The sequence below is a fragment of the Anolis carolinensis genome, unplaced genomic scaffold, assembly GCF_035594765.1.
Source record: "Anolis carolinensis isolate JA03-04 unplaced genomic scaffold, rAnoCar3.1.pri scaffold_7, whole genome shotgun sequence".
NCBI lineage: Eukaryota > Metazoa > Chordata > Lepidosauria > Squamata > Dactyloidae > Anolis > Anolis carolinensis.
Genome location: NW_026943818.1, coordinates 5,141,690 through 5,162,021, shown reverse-complemented (window position 1 = coordinate 5,162,021; position 20,332 = coordinate 5,141,690). Strand labels below are relative to the sequence as shown.

At 45.5% G+C, this 20,332-nt stretch overlaps 1 long non-coding RNA gene across 1 annotated transcript in view; it reads right to left on the bottom strand.

Annotated features, from left to right (window-relative positions):
* Positions 1-259: 259 nt before the first annotated feature.
* Positions 260-20,332, bottom strand: part of LOC134293105 (uncharacterized) — a 30,201-nt gene continuing 10,128 nt past the window's right edge. Inside the window, exon 2 of the long non-coding RNA XR_010000138.1 lies at positions 260-2,184. This is a non-coding gene — a long non-coding RNA (uncharacterized LOC134293105). The remainder of the gene's footprint in view (positions 2,185-20,332) is intronic.

The window sequence follows — 20,332 nt, the reverse complement described above, 5'->3', positions numbered from 1 at the left end:
CAGGATTCAGCTCCCCATCTTATCCTTAGAGAAGCTTGGATCAAGAGCAGGGTGTATTATCTGCATCCTGCTCACAAAAGCCTTACTGAATGCTTGTAGAATCCAAGGTGAGCATATCCACAATTCGTTATAACAGGCAGGAGAAAACCAGTCCAAACCAGTCCCAAATGTTACGGACAGATGATCATTCCTAGTCTCCAGGGTCTTTCATAACATGGAGAAAATTCTGATCCATAGATGGAGTAAGAGGAGAAAAATATAATTTCTACACTCAACTTTAATTATTACAGAGTATTAGTATTAGATTCTATTAGATGTATTTTAGAGTAGGCTTGTGCAATAAGGGTAAACCGCTATCCATTTCATGTCCTAGGTTTTGTTGGGACCCCAGTTCATTTTTTTCAGGAGTCTCCTGAATTTATTTATTTATTTACATCACTTTTACCCCGCCTTTCTCTCCGAGGAGACTCAAAGCGGCTTACAGTAGGCAAAAATTCAATGCCTAAAAAACAACAATTCACATAAAACAATCTACATAACAACAGTTCATATAAAACAGATACCATTACAAAATAAAGTCACATTATATAAAATTTTAAGAATGTCCAAGATTAAAATCCATTCATCCAGAATCCTCAAGTCGTCGTACAGGTCATGTAAAGTCCATGTTCTCATTCATTAAAAGCTTGCGTGCACAACCATGTCTTTAAGGCTTTCCTGAAGCCTAGGAGAGTTGGTATCTGCCTTATGTTGCTGGGGAGGGTGTTCCATAGCCAAGGAGCCACCACCAAGAAGGCCCTGTCCCTCGTTCCCACCAGCCTTACTTGTGAGGCTGGTGGGACCGAGAGCAGGGCCTCCCCCAATGATCTAAGAGTTCTAGAAAGCTCATAGGCTCATGTCTGCCTTCCTGAATTCAGGAAGGCAGACATGTGTTTTTGCTCTGGGGAGTGAAAATATTTGTTTTCTATATGGCCTATTATGGGGAGGACTTCTCAACCAATTCAGCATAATAATAATAAGTTTATTTGTATCCCGCCTCCATCTCCCCCGAAGGGGACTCGGGGCGGCTTACAGCAAAATCAAAATACAAACAATGATAAAATATAAAACATCAGGACAAAAACAAAAACCAATAAAAAATATAGTTTGTGTCAGCCACAAAAACGAAGTTCCAAGAGTATAACAACTGCTTTCAAAGTAAGGACTGCACAATTAAACACTTTCAAACCAAGAACAGAAAGGTTTTTCAAAAAAGTATTGGCTGTTGATTCAAGTACACAGGGCTTAGAAATAAAAATAGGGTTTGAACCATGATTTGGAAATATCTTTTTGGAAGCAGTAGTCCAGCAAAAGGTTTCCAGGCGGAAGTCATAGTTTGCCAAAGCCACGTTTAAAGCTTACTTACTCAGGGGTTGAACCTCTTTTTAACTACAGTAGAGTCTCACTTATCCAAGCTAAACGGGCCGGCAGAAGCTTGGATAAGCTAAGATCTTGGATAATAAGGAGGGATTAAGGAAAAGCCTATTAAACATCAAATTAGGTTATGATTTTACAAATTAAGCACCAAAACATCATGTTTTACAACAAATTTGACAGAAAAAGCAGTTCAATACGCAGTAATGTTATGTTGTAATTACTGTATTTACGAATTTAGCACCAAAATATCACAATATATTGAAAACATTGACTACAAAAATGGCTTGGACAATCCAGAAACTTGGATAAGCGAGGCTTGGATAAGCGAGACTCTACTGTATTGTGAAGGAAAGCAAATTCTCCTTCTCTTTTTCTCTCTCTTCCACCCCCTCCCCCAGCGTTTATGAAACAAACAGGTCCTTCTTTATTTCAAACATTCTTTAAGTCCTTTGGAATGATCAGGCCCGAATGTAGGAGATTAAACATAATTCCCCTGTCAATGCTTCCTTCCGATGAGCTGACAACTTATGCCTTGAGAGATCCTCGAAACTCACGGCTGAATATATTAGCCAGAGGACAAGGGACAGGAACCAATTAGGATGGGAGGGATGCAGGTGGGTTTCTGAGAAGTTGGATAATCACACAGGGGCACAGTAGGTGGATATCTCCTTTCCTGTCAACCTCCGATGGAGATGGCCAAGGACGATCCTCTCTTAAAATTCTGGAACGGAGGGAAGTGTTAGGATGATGCTCCACATTCAGCATCCCCTGCAGTAATAATAATAATAATAATAATAATAATAATAATAATAATAATAATAATAATAAAACTTTATTCATACCCCGCCACCATCTCCCCAATGGGGACTCGGGGCGGCTTATATGGGGCCATGCCCAAAACAATACAATATAAACAGCATATAAAAGAACAGCACATCACAATACAATAAGCAATACAGTAAATAATATCAATTACAAAATAAAACAAGGAGACAATGAAAACAAGGGCAGACCACATGAACATTAAGTTAAAACTCGGGGTGAGAAAGACATAAAAATAAAAACCACAGCGAACAGGGTCATAAGGAAGTGGGGTATTCTGGAGGATAGATATTAGAGGGAGCCACGGAAAAGAAATATAAAATGGTTACTCTCCAAAAGCACAGCGAAAGAGCCATGTTTTCAAGTCTTTCTTGAAGGCTGCTAGTGTGGGGGCTTGCCTAATCTCAGCGGGCAGAGAATTCCACAATCGGGGGGCCACAGCAGAAAAGGCCCTCTCCCTTGTTCCCACAAGGCGGGTCTGGGATATCGGGAGTGGGGACAGGAGAGCTTCCCCTGATGAGCGAAGGGATCGTGTAGGCTTGTGGTAGGAGATACGGTCACGAAGGTAGGTGGGTCCCAAACCGTTTAGGGCTTTATATGTGATGGTATACACCTTGAATTGGGACCGGAAAATAAAAGGCAGCCAATGGAGCTCCTTGAACAGGGGAGTAGATCTCTCCCTTCTTAATATCTTCTGCTTTGTTAGTTTTCAAAAATCTTCACTAGTATTAAACCCGATTTCTTCCTCTACAAAAGGAACGGATACAGAAAGAGTGGTAACTCTGATGCTTTTTAAAATCCAGGACTTAATGAAGGATTATGGAAGGGGAGCCTGTGGTAAGTCCCAACCATAATGGGCAAGATAGGGTGCTTTCTTAACTCTGTTGCTGCCAATGGACCAAAAAGAACTGGGTTTTTTTTGTTTTTGTTTTTTTGGATGTGGAACAAAAACTTCCATTCGGCAACGCACCCGTTTTCGGTAGGCACTGGAACATGGATATGGGAGGCTTCCAGTATCCAGCAAGCAGAAATGGATAGCGATTCACCCAAATGCACAAGCCTACTATCTTCCCATAGGAGCCTGCCCAGACTTTCACATTTTTGGAGGATTCCTTTCTCTTAAACACACCACCTTTGCCAGGATTTTGAATTGTTCTGCTTTAAATAGTTACTGGTGGCTTACTTTCATGTCGGGCAGGTTTTCGTACCAGAAGGGTCTTTACCGTTATGGACTCTGTGCACAACCCTAATAATAACATCAACAGTAACCCTTACTGTAAGATGAACCCCAAACCTGATGGTCTAATTGCTTTCCAGACCAAGTGCAGGATGTCATCTCAGGGCAGGAGCCACCAAACAGTACGGTCCCATCAAAACAGAAAAGCGATACCTGCTTTTTCTTCACAAAGTGTGATATTTTTAAATTGTCTGGCAGGCATCCATGGAGGTTCTTTTTTTCTTAGCGCTGCATTTTTGGATTTAAAAAACCTATATCTGGAGAGCTTCCCTTGCTGACCTAGTTTCAATAAACACACACACACATGTGTCACCGCAATCCCCAACTTTAATAAGTCTGTGGCACTGAAAGCAGATTTTGATGTAAAGTAGAACTGGCAGGGGAGTGGAGCAAACGGATCTGCGATGTCTCGAGCTGTGCCAAGATTGTACTCAAGGTGGCTTCAACCTTCAGCTCAAGTTGCCGTTATTTTCATTCTTGCATTTGTGTGTTTGCGTGTGTGTGCTTCCACTGTCTCTCTTTAGTGGCTGTTAAACACTTGCTACCTGTTCCTAATAGACTGCTCCTTATCTTGAGAGTCTTTTGCACAACATTAGCCAAAGTCTGAAATGGAATATTTTCCAAGAGATAGCTACAAATCACTTCTCAAAATACCCACCCCACAACTTCTGTGATTTGGAAAAAAAAGTGATCAACAGCAGAGCACTGAAAATAAATAAATAAATAAGAGAAAGTTTACTTGTGCATCCAAGGCTTAGGGTACTATGGAGTTTCCAGAAAACTCTAGAGTATCCTCCAATTTTGCCCAAAGTTTTGTAAAGCCATTACAAAACCCATAATACTCATAGGAAGATGGTGAGCATCATCACCCTAGTAATTTGTAGGTCCCTCTGCCTGAAGATGGCCATAGAATCACGCTGGATGATCTGCAAAGTTCTCTGTAGGAATCTCTAGGTCCTTCTGCCAGCAGATGGTCGTAGAATCATGCTGGATGATCTGCAAGGTTCTCTGTAGGTATCTCTAGGTCCTTCTCCCTGAAGATGGTCATAGAATCATGCTGGATTATCTGCAAAGATCTTTGTAGGAATCTCTAGGTTCTTCTACCAGAAGATGGTCATAGAATCGCATTGGATGATCTTCAAAGTTCTCTGTAGGAATCTCTAGGTCCTTCTCCCTGAAGATGGTCATAGAATCGCGTTGGATGATCTGCAAAGTTCTTTGTAGGAATCTCTAGGTCCTTCTGCCAGAAGATGGTCATAGAATTGCACTGGATGATCTTCAAAGTTCTCTGTAAGAATCTCTAGGTCCTTCTCCCTGAAGATGGTCATAGAATCACACTGGATGATCTGCAAAGTTCTTTGTAGGAATCTCTAGGTCCTTCTGCCAGAAGATGGTCATAGAATTGCACTGGATGATCTTCAAAGTTCTCTGTAAGAATCTCTAGGTCCTTCTCCCTGAAGATGGTCATAGAATCACACTGGATGAACTGCAAAGTTCTTTGTAGGAATCTCTAGGTCCTTCTACCAGAAGATGGTCATAAAATCGCGTTGGATGATCTGCAAAGTTCTTTGTAGGAATCTCTAGGTCCTTCTACCAGAAGATGGTCATAGAATCGCACTGGATGATCTACAAGGAATCTCTGGTTCCCTCAATATGACTCTTAGGACAACTCCTTGCTTTCTTCTTTTTCATTTCTGCTTGATGAAAAAACCCAGCAGGTTTCAATAAGTAGCTTGAATAAGCAGGTTTCAATAAGCAGCTTTCTTGTACTTTTTTAGTTGTCCTCCTCAAACAGATAAAAAAGGATAATCTAATGATTTTTTTCCCTTGAATTCTCCCGTTTCTAGGATTGCAGTAACTTAAAACTTTGGTTCAACATTGAGACATCCAATTTAGCCATCCAGAGAAAAGGTGCAGATAAGAACACCAAGAGAATGCAAATGCAGCTCGTGGAAGAGGTCTAGGGAATGAATGATTTCCAGTCTCTCCCTTTCTCTCTGAAATTATAGACATTTGGGAATGGAAGTAACATTTCAGCATCCCCTGCAGTAATAACATTTCATTGGCGGCATAATTGTTTTTTTGAGGAGGGTGAAATTAATACCTTCATTTGCTCTCCTCCCCAAAGAAACTAGACCTCTGAATACATTTCTACCCTGATTTGAAGCAAAGTAAGTTGAAATTGCCTGTCTGCTTCTCCCAAATGACTCCACAGCCAACCAAAGGCTGGTTTCATAGAGGCTGAATGCTCTCATTCAAGTATGGAACCATTCATTTGAAATAACTTTGCCCTTTAGAATGATTTGAGGGATATTTCTTCTGCCTTCCTATAGCAATGTTGGCCATTTCTCTGCACACCCGTTCATTTTCTACTTCTGCCGGGTCAAGAGTTGTGCTGAATGACATCTAAGGGTTAAGAGAATTTGTCTCTTAAAATTGGAAGATTTGAGAGGCTCCCTCCTCGACTCTTAGACTAAACGGTAAGGTTTTGCAGCTTAATGGACGTCTCTGGAATATTTGCCCCGCAGGATGCTTCTGGGGAAATCAAATGCCTGTCCCAAGCCTTCCCCATGCCTTTCTCCTCCTGCTTCTCCATTGCTGTCATTACTTTAGCCTTCTTTCTAATATGATATTGGAACTGACAGCCACCTGGGCCTGTAACTATGGTAATAAAATACTCAGGTAACATGTAATATTCTTGGGTTGCGATATTTGCTTTCCATAAAAGGGAGCTTGCTTTCTCCGCAATTTGCTCTGCATTAGCAACTCTATGACAAAAAACATCACTCAGCTTCCTGCTCTTTTTCTCTGAGTACCTAACATGCTGGAAAAGTGTTCTTACTCAATTTAAGTGAGTGCATATAATAAAGATGAATAAGAAGATGCTTTCATCCATCAAGGGCAGAAAGCCCAGTGGGTGTAGCTTATCGGGATTTCAGTAAGTCCTTCAGCAAGGTCCACCATGACTTTCTGGCAAATAAACTAGTCAAATGTGGGCTAGGCAAAAGTTTCTTCTCTCTTAGGCGATCCCTTGTAGTTCATGGATGATGGTCTTGTGGGTGGGTTCTTAGGTGGTTGAAGAGACCTATTCTTGATCCGCATGTTCTCGCGCAGTGAGGACATTGGTTTCCAGGTGGAAGGCGGTCTCAGTCAGGGTTGGCTTGACGCTCCTTCCTCTTGGCACATTTTTCCCTTAAGCCCTCCATTCGTGCCTCTTCGAACTCCGCAGCACTGCTGGTCACAGCTGACCTCCAATTAGAGCGCTCAAGGGCCAGGGCTTCCCAGTTCTCCGTGTCTATGCCACAGTTTTTAAGGTTGGCTTTAAGCCCATCTTTAAATCTCTTTTCCTGCCCACCAACATTACGTTTCCCGTTCTTGAGTTCGGAGTAGAGTAACTGCTTTGGGAGACGGTGATCTTTGGGCATTCGGACAACGTGGCCAGTCCAGCGGAGTTGATGGCGTAGGAGCATCACTTCAATGCTGGTGGTCTTTGCTTCCTCAAGCACGCTGGCATTTGTCCGCCTGTCTTCCCAAGAGATTTGCAGGATTTTTCTGAGGCAACGCTGATGGAAACGCTCTAGGAGTTGAGTGTGTTGTGGTAATTTCTGAGAGGAGAGATGGCGAGATGCTTCTTGTTAGCTTGAAGAACAAAAGGAGAAGAGTGAACCAAAATGGTTCCAACCTCATAGTCCAGTTTATTGGGTTCATAAAAACATTCTGACCAATGGGAAGTTAGTGTCTCTAAAGATTCACATTTCTACTAACTTCAAAGTAAGGGATGTGATGTACACATGATAGAGTGAAACACAGTAAAGCCTGTCTAGGCCTGCTTTGGAAACAGGGAAAAGATTCCCTCAATCTAACTCTATCATCTATCTAACTACATCTAGACTTGAGTAGTCCAGGGTTGGGAGGACAATGGCTTTATAAACAAGCACCTTGGTATTTCTACGGATGTCCCGATCATCAAATACTCTCTGCTTCATTCGGAAAAATGCTGCACTCGCAAAGCTCAGCCGGTGTTGTATTTCAGTGTTGATGTTGACTTTTGTGTAGGCAAAAGTACGGTTGGGTGGCTATGTAATCGGTTAAATGAATGAACCCAAAGGGTGCTCAACAGTGCCCCCTCTTCATCCTGGAAAGAAGTGATGAGTGGAGGGCCATAAACAGAGTTCCGTCCTGGGCCCAGTTCTGTTCAACATCTTTATTAATGGCTTAGATCAGTGGTTCTCAACCTGGTGTCTCCAGATGTTTTTGGCCTACACACCCAGAACCCCCCCCCCCCCAGTTTACCAGCTGTTTGGATTTCTGGGAGTTGAAGGCCAAAAACATCTGGGGACCCCAGGTTGATAACCACTGGCTTAGATGAAGGGTTAGACGACACCAAATTGAGAGGGAGAGGAGTGAATACTCCAGAAGACAGGAGAAGAATTCAAAACTAACCATCATGCCCACAAACAAGGGGGCTTCCTGAGCTGTGGAAGAAAATTATCTCCCACTTTGATCTTAAGACGATTCCTACCCCATCCGCCAGTTTAATGCATCAAGACTTCCACCCACCCAAGCATCTTTTTAAATCCCACAGAAAATTACATTACAACACACATCATTGAAAATGCATAAAATCAAGATTAAAACAGCAACAGTAGAATTAAAACCAATTAAAATCTTTCTTTAAAACAGAAGAAAAAACATCTGCTTTGATTAAAGAGGAGACGTTGGACAACATTTTAAAAGCGGGGACCGCTTTTTTGAAAGAAGAAAGAAGGGAAGATAACACTTGTGGGTTTTGAAGATTGGGTTTCCTTTAGATAGAAGTATTAAATGTTTAGTTGTGTAGTAATGAGAAGTTTATGATATCTTTATATTGAAGGAGGGTGGGAAGTCAATTCTTAAATTTTCTTTGAGGGTGAGTGGGAGGGGTAAGTGGTGAGAATAAGATAGTGAGTAGGCTTGTGCATTTTGGGTGAATCGCTATTAGTTTCTGCTTGCCTGATACCAGAATCCTCCATATCCGTTTTCCAGTGCCTCCCGAAAAATTGTGTGCAACCGAATGGGCGTTATCATTCCATATCAAAAAATATGAAGAAGATAATGTTGGGAAGAGACATGATAGCCATGTTTATTAAGGTATTAAGGTATTATTGTCGGGTGCCCTGACAAATTTGTGAACATCCTGTGGCTCCTCCATGATGACATGATGGCAACAGTCTTGGACAGCAACGGCTCCCAAAGTGACCCATTTAAGGTGGAATCAGGTCTCAAGCAGGGATGTGTCATTGCCCCTACCTTATTTTCCATCTTCATCGCTATAATACTTCACCTTGTTGATGGGAAGCTTCCCACCGGTGTGGAAATCATCATCTATTGGACAGATGGCAAGCTATTTAACCTCAGCAGACTGAGAGCCAAAACCAAGGTCACCACAACATCTGTTATAGAACTCCAATATGCCGATGACAACGTAGTCTGTGTGCGTTCAGAAGAAGATCTACAAGCCACTCTAAACACCTTCGCAGAAGCATATGAGAAGCTCGGCCTCTCATTGAACATCGAGAAAACCAAGGGGCTCTTCCAACAGGCACCAGCTAATCCCTTTGCAAAGCCAGGAATACAGCTTAACGGTGTAATATTAGAAAACGTTGACCATTTCCGCTACCTTGGCAGCCACCTCTCCACAAAAGTCAACATTGACACTGAAATATAACACCGCCTGAGCTCTGCAAGTGCAGTATTTTTCCGTATGAAGCAGAGAGTGTTTGATGACCGGGACATCCGTAGAGATACCAAGGTGCTTGTTTATAAAGCCATTCCCCTCCCAATCCTGCTCTACGCCTGCGAAAAGTGGACGGTCTACAGACAACATACCCAAACTAACAAAATGAAGTTCAACAGGGACAAATGCAAGATACTTCACTTCGGCAGAAAAAATGGAATGCAAAGATACAGAATGGGGGACACCTGGCTAGACAGCAGTACATGTGAAAAAGATCTTGGAGTCCTTGTGGACAACAAGTTAAACATGAGCCATCAATGTGATGCGGCAGCTAAAAAAGCCAATGGGATTCTGTCCTGCATCAATAGGGGAATAGCGTCTAGATCCAGGGAAGTCCTGCTCCCCTCTATTCTGCCTTGGTCAGACCACACCTGGAATCACACTGAGTCCAATTCTGGGCACCACAGTTGAAGGGAGATATTGACAAGCTGGAAAGCGTCCAGAGGAGGGCGACTAAAATGATTAAGGGTCTGGAGAACAAGCCCTATGAGGAGAGGCTTAAAGAACTGGGCATGTTTAGCCTGCAGAAGAGAAGGCTGAGAGGAGACATGATAGCCATGTACAAATATGTGAGGGGAAGTCATAGGGAGGAGGGAGCAAGCTTGTTTTCTGCTGCCCTGCAGACTAGGACACGGAACAATGGTTTCAAACTAGAGGAAAGGAGATTCCACCTGAACATCAGGAAGAACTTCCTCACTGTGAGAAGGGCTGTTCGGCAGTGGAACTCTCTCCCCCGGACTGTGGTGAGGCTCCTTCTTTGGAGGCTTTTAAACAGAGGCTGGATGGCCATCTGTCGGGGGTGCTATGAATGCGAATTCCTGCTTCTTCGTAGGGGGGTGGACTGGATGGCCCATGAGGTCTCTTCCAACTCTACTATTCTATGATTCTATGAACTCCTGGAGCGTTTCCATCAGCGTTGCCTCAGAAAAATCCATACAAATCTCTTAGGAAAACAGGCGGACAAATGTCAGCGTGCTGGAAGAAGCAGAGACCACCAGCATTGAAGTGATGCTCCTACGCCATCAACTCCACCGGACCGGCCACATTTTCCGAATGCCCGATCACTGTCTCCCAAAGCAGTTGCTCTACTCCAAACTCAAGAACAGGAAAGGTAATGTTGGTGGGCAGGAAAAGAGAATGAAAGATGGGCTTAAAGCCAACCTTAAAAACTGTGGCATAGACACTGAGAACTGGGATTCCTGGCCCTTGAGTTCTCTAATTGGAGGTCAGCTGTGACCAGCAGTGCTGTCGAGTTTGAAGAGGCACGAATGGAGGGCTTAAAGGAGAAACGTGCCAAGAGGAAGGCCCGTCAAGCCAACCCTGACAGAGACCGCCTTCTACCTGGAAATCAATGTCCTCACTGCGGGAGAACATGCAGATCAAGAATAGGTCTCTTCACACCCCCAAGATGGAAGACAATCATCCTCGAACTACGAGGGATCGCCTAAGAAGAAGACATGGATAAGTTCTTGTCGGATCACTACAGGTGTGAAGAGAAAAAGTCTCACCCTGATGTATTACTCACAGGCTGAGTAATTGGAGGAATTAATGTCAACAAGTTTGAGCCACTCCTGAAGGGTATAACTCCACCAACTGTCCCTCAGCACCCCACCCATTGTCCTTGAGGTCCCCAACTCCCAGTCAGTACCACTAAATAAAAATAAAAATAAAAAAACATTCGACTGTGATGCTGAATAGAGGAGGAGGAGCTGAGATCAGCTCACACTTGCTTTCGTGTTGGGTGGGTTTTCGTACTGGCAGGACCCTTACTGTTACGTGCTCGCGAAGTACCGAAGGTACCAAAGAAATGAAGGAAACAGGGAAAACGAAATCTATGCACAACCCTACTTTATACTAGACTTCCTTCAGTGTCCTGAATGAATTCTCCTCCTTTCCCATTTAAAAATACAGTGCTGTGACTTTCTCTTAGTTCCTTTGGGTTAGTGTTGGTGATAGAACTAAGCAGAAGAGCAAAAAAAAAAAAAAAAAAAAAAAGAGGGGCAAGGGAGAAGATAAATTAGCCTGTTGGAAGGGATCCAGGAATGAAAGATAGAGATGATTAAGGGTTTAGAGAAGGATTGACCCTATGAGGAAGGATTAAAGGAACTAATTATGTACAGCTCAGATAACGAAGGACTAAAGAGGTGATTTAATAACAGCCTGTAAATACTTGCAGGCTACCAGCATGAAAGAAGGAAGCAGGTTGGTTTTTCTTGGTTTTAAAATATATATATATAGTTCACTGAACTCAAAGGAATGGGAAGAAGTAGAGCAAGAAGTATTTAAGCCCATCATTAGGGCAACTAGGATGATGATAAACAGAGGTAAGAGTGGGGTTGGGAAGACTGGATGGTGGAGGAGGACTCTAGGTACTGTAGCATGACGGTGCTACATATAAAGGTTTAACAGGCCAGTCGATTTCTATGTTCTGCCCTATTCCCCAATTCTATGCCATTCTTTCTGAGATGAGGAAATACAGACATGTCAAATACTGGTTAAGAAGACCCATCAGGAAAGGGAGAGTGCTTCTTGATGGACTTGTGCTTTGGGGGTCAACCTTGCCCCGTTTCATGTCCCATCTTCCATTGGGGGCCCAATACGGTTTTTGGGAGCCTCCCGAAATCGGAAGGCTAGATATTTGTTTTCGGTTTGGCCCCCCAAAAATCAGATCATTATTGGGGGCCTTCTCACCCACTGGCTTCCCTTCCCAACATGTGCTTCTTACCTGTCACCTGCTGTTTCTACTGTAGAGTAAGAGGCGCTCAACTGCAGGGACTGGTAGGCATGCACACTTTGCCGGCACACCATGTCACACATACACTCTCCTTGGAAAGAGAGTTTGTGCAACCCAACCCAGATTTCCTCTAGTATCCTTTCAGGCCAGCAGTTCAGCCGGCATAAGGGTTTAACCATTGATTCCCAAAGTGGGCGCTATCGCCCCCTTGTGGGTGCTGCAGCAATCCAGGGGGCGGTGATGGCACCTATTAGGACATGGGGGCGGGGCTAGGGAAGGGGAGGGGCCTCTTTCCAAGTGCCGAAGACAGGGCTGAGCACCTGAGTCACCTTTAGGACACAGCGGGTGGAGCTAGAGGAGTGGGCGTGGCTTCTTCCCAAGAGCTCAAGACAGGGCTGAGAATCTATACCTCTCCTGAGGCGCTTGTTGGGACACAGAGGGCGGAGCTAGGGAAGGGGCGGGGCTTCCTTCTAAGAGCCCGAGACAGGGCTGAGCCTCTATAGCTCTCCTGAGAGCTGGACTAGGGGCGGGGCCTCTTCCTAAGAGCATGAGACAGGGCTGAGCCTCTATATAACTCCCATGAGGTGCTCGTTAGAACATGGGGGTGGGGTATAGAGGTTCAGCCCCATCAGGCACTTGGGAAGAGGCCCCACCCCCTCCTCTAGCCCCGCCCCCTGTGTCATGGCAGGCACTGCAGGACAGGGATAGATGCTCAGCCTTGCCTCAGAGCTCATAACTCCACCCATCCCAGTCCTGGCTGCCCATTTGTGGCCCCGCCCACCTCCCCCTCCCAGCCCTGAATCTTGGACTGGGGAGAGGCTCAGTCCCACCCTCTTGAGCAGGAGCCACGCCCACCCCTCTAAACCACGCCCCCTTTCCAGGGGGCGCTGAGTAATATTTTTTCTGGAAAGGGGGTGGCAGGCCAAATAAGTTTGAGAATCACTGGTTTAATCTATTGCGCCACCATGGCTCTAGAGTTATGTGATTAAATTCCAAGACTTTATGAAGGATAGATTTACAAACATGTCATAAGTCCTCTTTCAGTGAGTAACCGACAATACCATTCACCTCCATTCACAACTATCCAGCGCATCAGCATTGCAAATTGCTGTGGGATTCACTCTAATCTTCCATAGAAAAATTCAGTAAAAATAATAGTGGAGATAACAGTAGATTTGGGAGGGGAAAAAAAGAAAAGAAATGGGAGCAAAAAGGAGGTGCGGGGAATTTCAAAGCCCTGATACGAAATTGTCTTACTCTCTCTTTCTGGCATTGTTGTGCAAATGACACCCGAGACCCAGAGAAGGTCTGCTTCACGTTGCGCCAGTTTTCCCGGAACGTCACATCGCGTCGCCATAATAACGAGCGCCAAAGGAAGCTCTGTAGGGAGCACTGCATTTACACACCTCATTGTGTAACCACCCCATAGTAGCAAATTACATTCGAGATGGGTTTTCAAGCCACCCGGCCCTTTCAAAACAGGACTTTGAAAATTGCGGCTCCCTTGGCTCTCTAGTGCCTTCGCGCTGTTGAGAGAATGAGTTCTAAAATATAATTCTTGCTTGCTTTTGAAAAAAATATATAAGGAAGAAAGAAAGAAAGAGTAAGAAGACAGAGAAGAAGAGTTTTTAGAAAAATTCCTAAAAGCATAAAGGCTATTTTATCATCTTTCCTCCCTGCACCCCCCTTGTCTTTATTTACAGAAAAGAACCTTTAGGCTAATGCCAGTCCCTTTGGCCATAGCACAGTGGAAGGAGATTTAAGACTTAAGGCTTGAAAGGCGATAGTTCTGCTGTTTTTGTGCCATGTGGCTGTTAAAGAAGATGAAGGAGAAGGAGAAAGTGCTTTGGATCACATTGGTTTAAAGCTCTGCAGGAGAGAAGATGGAGGTGCCCATGGTAGAGGAGCCAAGGTGGAGTCGGTTGTCTAATATTGGCTACTACTAGTTATGATTGCTCTATGCCATCTTTATGGAGTCACTCTTGGTTTTACATCTATTCGAATCTCATATTACTGCTGTACAATGTTGTGTGGCAGCTATAGTGCTGCTGGGTCTATTCCTGACATGGGGTGGATCTATAATGCCGTTTGGACTGCATTATATGGCCACTGTAGACCAGTGGTTCTCAACCTTTTTTTGACCAGGGACCACATTGACCACTCCAGGGACCTCTTGGAGCAGGGACCACTTGGACCAGGCACCACTTTGCCCAGGGACCACTTTGACCAGGGACCTCTTTGACCAGGGACCTCTTTGACCAGGGACCTCTTTGACCAGGCACCACTTTGACCAGGGACCACTTTGCCCAGGGACCTCTTTGTTGGGAATGGACGAGCTGTTAAGCTCTAATCACCCTCTTTATGAGGTAAATTCCCATTAAAATAGCATAAAAATATGCAACAGCGGTGAGACAGTGTGAGTTTCGGAAGGCCTCTTTGTCATCAGGAAGGTAAAAGGATGCAAAGTTAGCTTTAAAGTTTAAAAGCATTTATTTAGGTAAAAAGAAATCCATTGATGGATAGAAAAGGTTTGGACCTAACTAGCTAATCTATCCTGTTCTAATACACATAGACGGATTAAAATAACAAAGCTCTAGATAGCTACATCTTACTAATAGAGCGGACAGAGGTGCGTCCTCTCTGGAACAAAGGAGGAAGCTGGAAGGAATGGCGACCAACCTCGTGGGGCTGTTCTTCTCTAGGGCCATAAACATTCCAAAAGGCCAAATTGGGGGAAGATACATCAAAGCCCCAGGAGAGATCACATTTCTAAAGCATCAAAGGGGTGGGTTGACCTAAACAGGACATGAGGGAGAAAACAATAGTGAATCCTATCTAGGCATGCTTTGGAAACGGGGAAAGGATTCCCTCAATCTAATTCTATCATCTATCTGTCTACATTTAGACTTGAGTAGTCCAGGATGATTCCCAACACTCTTTGACCAGGGACCACCTTGACCAGGGACCACTTTGACCAGGGACCATTTTGACCAGGGACCACTTTCCAGCATTAGTATCAAAAGTTACATATCAGTTTTTGGTCAACTTTAGACAAGACTAGAGAAGAACCATTAGGGACAAGGCCTCCTTCCATAGTCCAGTTGTCCCTCTTTGGCCTCTGAGGGAGACAAGAGCAGCCAGGTACCAGTCCAATGTGTTTTGGCCAACAAATGTTGAGTGGCCATCCCTTGCTCTGGCATCAAATGGAGAGAAGAGCAGCCAGGTACCATCCCATTGTGCTTTGACCCAACAGTTGTTAAAGGGCCATCCCGTGATCTGACCTCCAATGGAGAGAAGAACAGCCAGGTACTATCTCATTGTGCTTTGACCCAACAATTGTTGAGTGGCAGGGCCGGCCCAACGCGGAGGCCACTGAAGCGCCCGCTTCGGGCGCACGGTCCCAGGGGCACCGTGGAGGCCAGTTGGGCAAGGGCGCGCGGGGCGGGAGGCAAGGCCCCGTCTGGGCGGAGTCCCGCCTCCCGGTCTGTGCGCCCTGGCCCCGCCTCTCATGCTGCACGAGAGGCGGGGTCAGGGCGAGCAGCATGGGAGGCGGGGCCAGGGTGCGGGAGGTGGGGCCAGGTATGGCCATGCCCCACCTCCCGCAGTGCATGGCCACACCTCCCGCAGCACGGGGGGGGGGGGGGGTGCAATTTTCTCCCCCTGCTTAATAATTAAAATTTTCTTGGGCCGGCCCTGTTGAGTGGACAACCCTTGCTCTGGCCTCTGGGGGAGAGAAGAGCAGCCAGGCACCATCTCATTTTCCTTTGGCCCAACATCTGGTGAGAGGTTGTCCTTTGCGCTGGCATCTGAGAAGAGCAACCAAATACTGTCGCATTGTCCTTTCTTTTCTTATTTTTGGCAAGGTTTCTTTAGAAGAAGTTCTCCATTGGCTTCCTTTGTGACTGAGTGTAACTTACCCAAGGTCACCTTCTGGGTTTCCATGTCCAAACCAGGATTCAAACCCTGATGTCTAACACAGCTCTTGTACTCAGAGGGATGAGCCTCAGCCACCAGGATGTTCCTTGAACTTGTGTCTTTTTCTTTCTCCTTCTTGTATCTTCTGCCTCTCATGCTTTCCCAGAGGTCTACCACAACTTGGTTGTCCTCCAGGGGCAGTGTGATGTAGTGGTTTGTGTTGTGGTAATCTCTGAGCAGTTAGACTCAATTTAACCCTCTCTGGGGGAGATTCCACCAAAAATCAGCAGAGTAGCAAAAACAAAAGCTTTCAAATGCAACAGTTACTTACACGGGGCGATCAAAGAGAAGCCTTTCACCATTTAGGATTGCAATGGACTGCAGAGTCTCAATAAAAGTTCAAGAAGTATTTATTCAGGTAAAAAGAACTCCACTGTAGATAGAAAGGCTTGGGAGCTATCTAGTCTACTCTAGACTGGTTTCTAAGGAAAAATAAGAAAGGAAAAATAACAAACATCTAAATAGTTACATCTTGCCAGGAGAGATGGCCAGATGTGTTGTTAGCTTGAAGAACAAAGGGAGCAGACTGAGCCAAAATGGTTCCAACCTCATGGTCCAGTTTATTGGGGTCATAAAAGACATTCTGACCAATGAGAAGTTAGTGTCCCTGGAGATTCACATTTCTACTAACTTCAAAGAAAGGGATGTGATGTACACAGGATAGAATGAAACACAGTAAAGCCTGTCTAGGCATGCTTTGGAAACAGGGAAAAGATTCCCTCAATCTAACTCTATTATCTATCTAACTACATTTAGATTTGAGTAGTCCAGGATGATTCCCAACAGTTTGAGTGTTGGACTAGGGATCTATACTGCCTGAGGAACTTTCCTCCTGGGTTACTGGAGTGGAAACTAGCTGAGTTGAAGAGGTGATCAAGTTACATGGCAGCACACCCGAGTCGCATTTGAATTCCCCCATTAATTTCATTACTTTTATCCTCCCAGCCTCCAGCATTTTGGGTGGTTTTGTTTTTTTTGGTGGCCATGGAACTCCAGCTGCGATTAATTGGGAGATCCCCTACTGACTCCTGATGAGCTGCTTTTGATTAGAGCTTAATGACTTCACTCAGCCCCCCAATTCATGGGGATGAGCTGGGGAGAAAGGGAGGAGGGAAGTCTACAAAATGGCTCAAATACAATTACATTTTCTTTCAGCCCTGGGGCTATGAGTTAAAAGCTCTGTGTAGACAAAGCTGTGACACTCTCAGCCCTAGATAGCACACACATATATACACCCTTTCTCCGGCCTTCTAATCATAATTTTCGACAATGAACCAAAAACCCCAGTGATTGCTATGGAGCCAGTGTGGACTAAATGAAAGTTAAGAGAACACTTACAATGAGAACTTGTGTGAAAGAGAGAGAATCTATTGATCAGTTGGGTTTTCATCATCCCCTGTCAACTGTCTCCTGGTTCACTTTGCCGTAGGGGGCATTTATTGTACCCAAAGGCACCCATGGCAATTCCAAAAGTCATTAGCTAGGGTCTTACATAGAGGTGACAAAGTGTCACATTGTGCTGAAAGAATTAGTGCGATGCCACCTTGCTACGGAATCGCCATGCTAAATGGACACACGGGCTTGCGTAACACACCTATGCACAATGGCACCACATGTGCACTTCCTCAGCTTTGAATAGAATACAGCCATTCTCCATTCTCCAGCAGGAGTCTGTCAAAGATACATCTACACTGTAGAATTAAGGCAGTTTGACACCACTTTAACTAGGTCAAGGTCAAGGTTTCCCCTTGACATTAAGTCTAGTCGTGTCCGACTCTGTGGGTTGGTGCTCATCTCCATTTCCAAGCCAAAGAGCCAGTGTTGTCCATACATGCCTCCTAGGTCATGTGGCCAGCATGACTGCATGAAGCGCCGTTATGTTCCTGCCCAAAGCAGTACGTATTTATCTACATACATTTGCATGTTTTCAAACTGCTAGGTTGGCAGAAGCTGGGGTTGACTATGGGAGCTCACCTGGCTTCACGAACAGTCAACCTTCTGATCAATAAGTTCTGCAGCTTAGCAGTTTAACCCGCTGTGCTGCCTTGGAATGTGGTGGAGCCTTCTTCTCTGTAGGCTTGAAATTGAGATTGGAAGGCTATCTTTCAACAGTGCTTTGATTGTGTGTTCCTACATGGCACAATGGAGTTGGACTGGATACCAGTGTGTAACTTTCAGTGGTCAGTTTGAATATGCCCTTAGACCAGGCATGGGTAAACTAAGTCCCGGGGGCCAAATGCGGCCCCCTTGGTGCTTACCTCAGGCCCTCATTTTTCATTCCTCCTGGCAGAAGGGCACAGTAGCTTGCCATGTCCTTATGGACGTATCCTTAGGCTTGGAAAAATGTCTTGAGGAAGGCACGTAGCAGCTGAGAGCCCTCTGGAGCGCTCTCAGCTACTGTTTGTCTCGCTCTCCTCCCAGCATAAGGACGGTGCAAGTGGACGTATCCTTAGGCTTGGAAAAATGTCTTGAGGAAGGCACGTAGCAGCTGAGAGCCCTCTGGAGTGCTCTCAGCCACTGTGTGTCTCACTCTCCTCCCAGCATAAGGATGATGCGAGTGGACCCATCCTTGGGCTAGAAGAGGTCTCGAGGAAGGCATGTAGCAGCTGAGAGCCCTCTGGAGCACTCTCAGCCACTGTGTGTCTCACTCTCCTCCCAGCATAAGGATGATGCGAGTGGACCCATCCTTGGGCTGGAAGAGGTCTCGAGGAAGGCACGTAGCAGCTGAGAGCCCTCTGGACCGCTCTCAGCCACTGTGTGACTCACTCTCCTCCCAGCATAAGGACGGCGCGAGTGGACCCATCCTTAGGCTGGAAGGACGTCTCAAGGAAGGCACGTAGCAGCTGAGAGCCCTCTGGACTGCTCTCAGCCACTGTGTGACTCACTGTCTTCCCAGCATAAGGACGGTGCGAGTGGACCCAACCTTAGGCTGGAAGGACATCTCGAGGAAGGCACGTAGCAGCTGAGAGCCATCTGGAGCGCTCTCAGCCACTCTCCTCCCAGCATAAGGAAGGTGTGAGTGGGCCCATCCTTATACCAGAAGGACGTCTTGAGAAAGGCACAGAGCAGCTGAGAGCCCTCTGGACTGCTCTCAGCCACTGTGTGACTCACTCTCCTCCCAGCATAAGAACGGTACGAGCGGGCCCATCCTTATGCTGGAAGGACATCTCAAGAAAGGCACGCAGCAACCGAGAGCCCCCTGGAGTGCTCTCAGCCATCCCCTGTCTCATCCTCCCCTAGTCATAATGCCAAGAAGACAGTCCAAGGATTGGGGAGGGGGATTGGTGCAGTTGCAATGTGCACCGCCTTCCTCCCAGCATAAATATGGGGCAAGCAGCCCTGTCTTTTTGCTGGGAGGACAACCTGAGGATGACCCAGACCCTGTCCTGCCCCTCCTGGCCTCGCCCTCTCCCGGGCCCTCCCCACCCAGTGTTTGCCTGGTCCCCCTCCCTCCTGGCCCTCCCGGCTGGGCCCACAATGCAGCACAGTTAATCACACATAAATGTACCTTATGTGGAAGGACATACAAGAGTACAGCCAAAGTATTTGTTCGTTTGTTTACTTATTTATAATTCCAACATAACCCTGCTCTTCGGTGCCCAGCTTCTCTTCTAATGTAGCTCACAGGTGAAGATCAAAATGCATTTGACTGTCTGGCTCCAAGGCCACTGGCGCTCCAACGCTTTCTCCTCGTCTCCTAGCTTTTCTATTTCCCTCACATGTTGCTCCCAGAGATTTTTCACTATTGCATCCCTCAGCGAGGGACCTATAAAATTTGTCTCGTGGAAGGAATGGCGGTGGGAGGGAAACATCCGAGAAAGGAAACAAAAATAATATGGGCTGAGATTTAAAGCTGCCATCAATCGGTTGCTGTTCCAGCTTTAAGAGTCTGTTGAAACAACATAATAAAAAGTAATAAAGGGAAGATTTACAGCTTTACCTGCAAGTAATAACTTGCACATCCGCCAGCGTGGGATGGATACTGTACACGAATGGGCTCGAAGCGTGGACCAGGGATGCCTTTGGTTGTCCTCTCCTCAGGAGAGTGAGTGCCTCGAGCATCCAGATTCATATATTCCCTAAACTTGGAATGCAGTCTCTTTATGACCCAAGGATTTGCCTGGTTTAAGGACTCCGTTTTGTTTGTTTGACTTGCAAACCTGCCACGATTCATGGCAATCGATGCCTTGCACATATGGCGGTTATTGTTTCTTCTTTAATGACTGGCTTTTTACCACTCCACCTCTCTAGCTAATGGGAGGAAGAAAGAAAGGTTGCTAAAGGGAGAAAGAAAGAGAGAGAGAAGAGGAAGGAGGAGGCGCCCGACACAGAGATAGCCTCGTAAAATTCGGGGGGAAAATATTTAAATAGG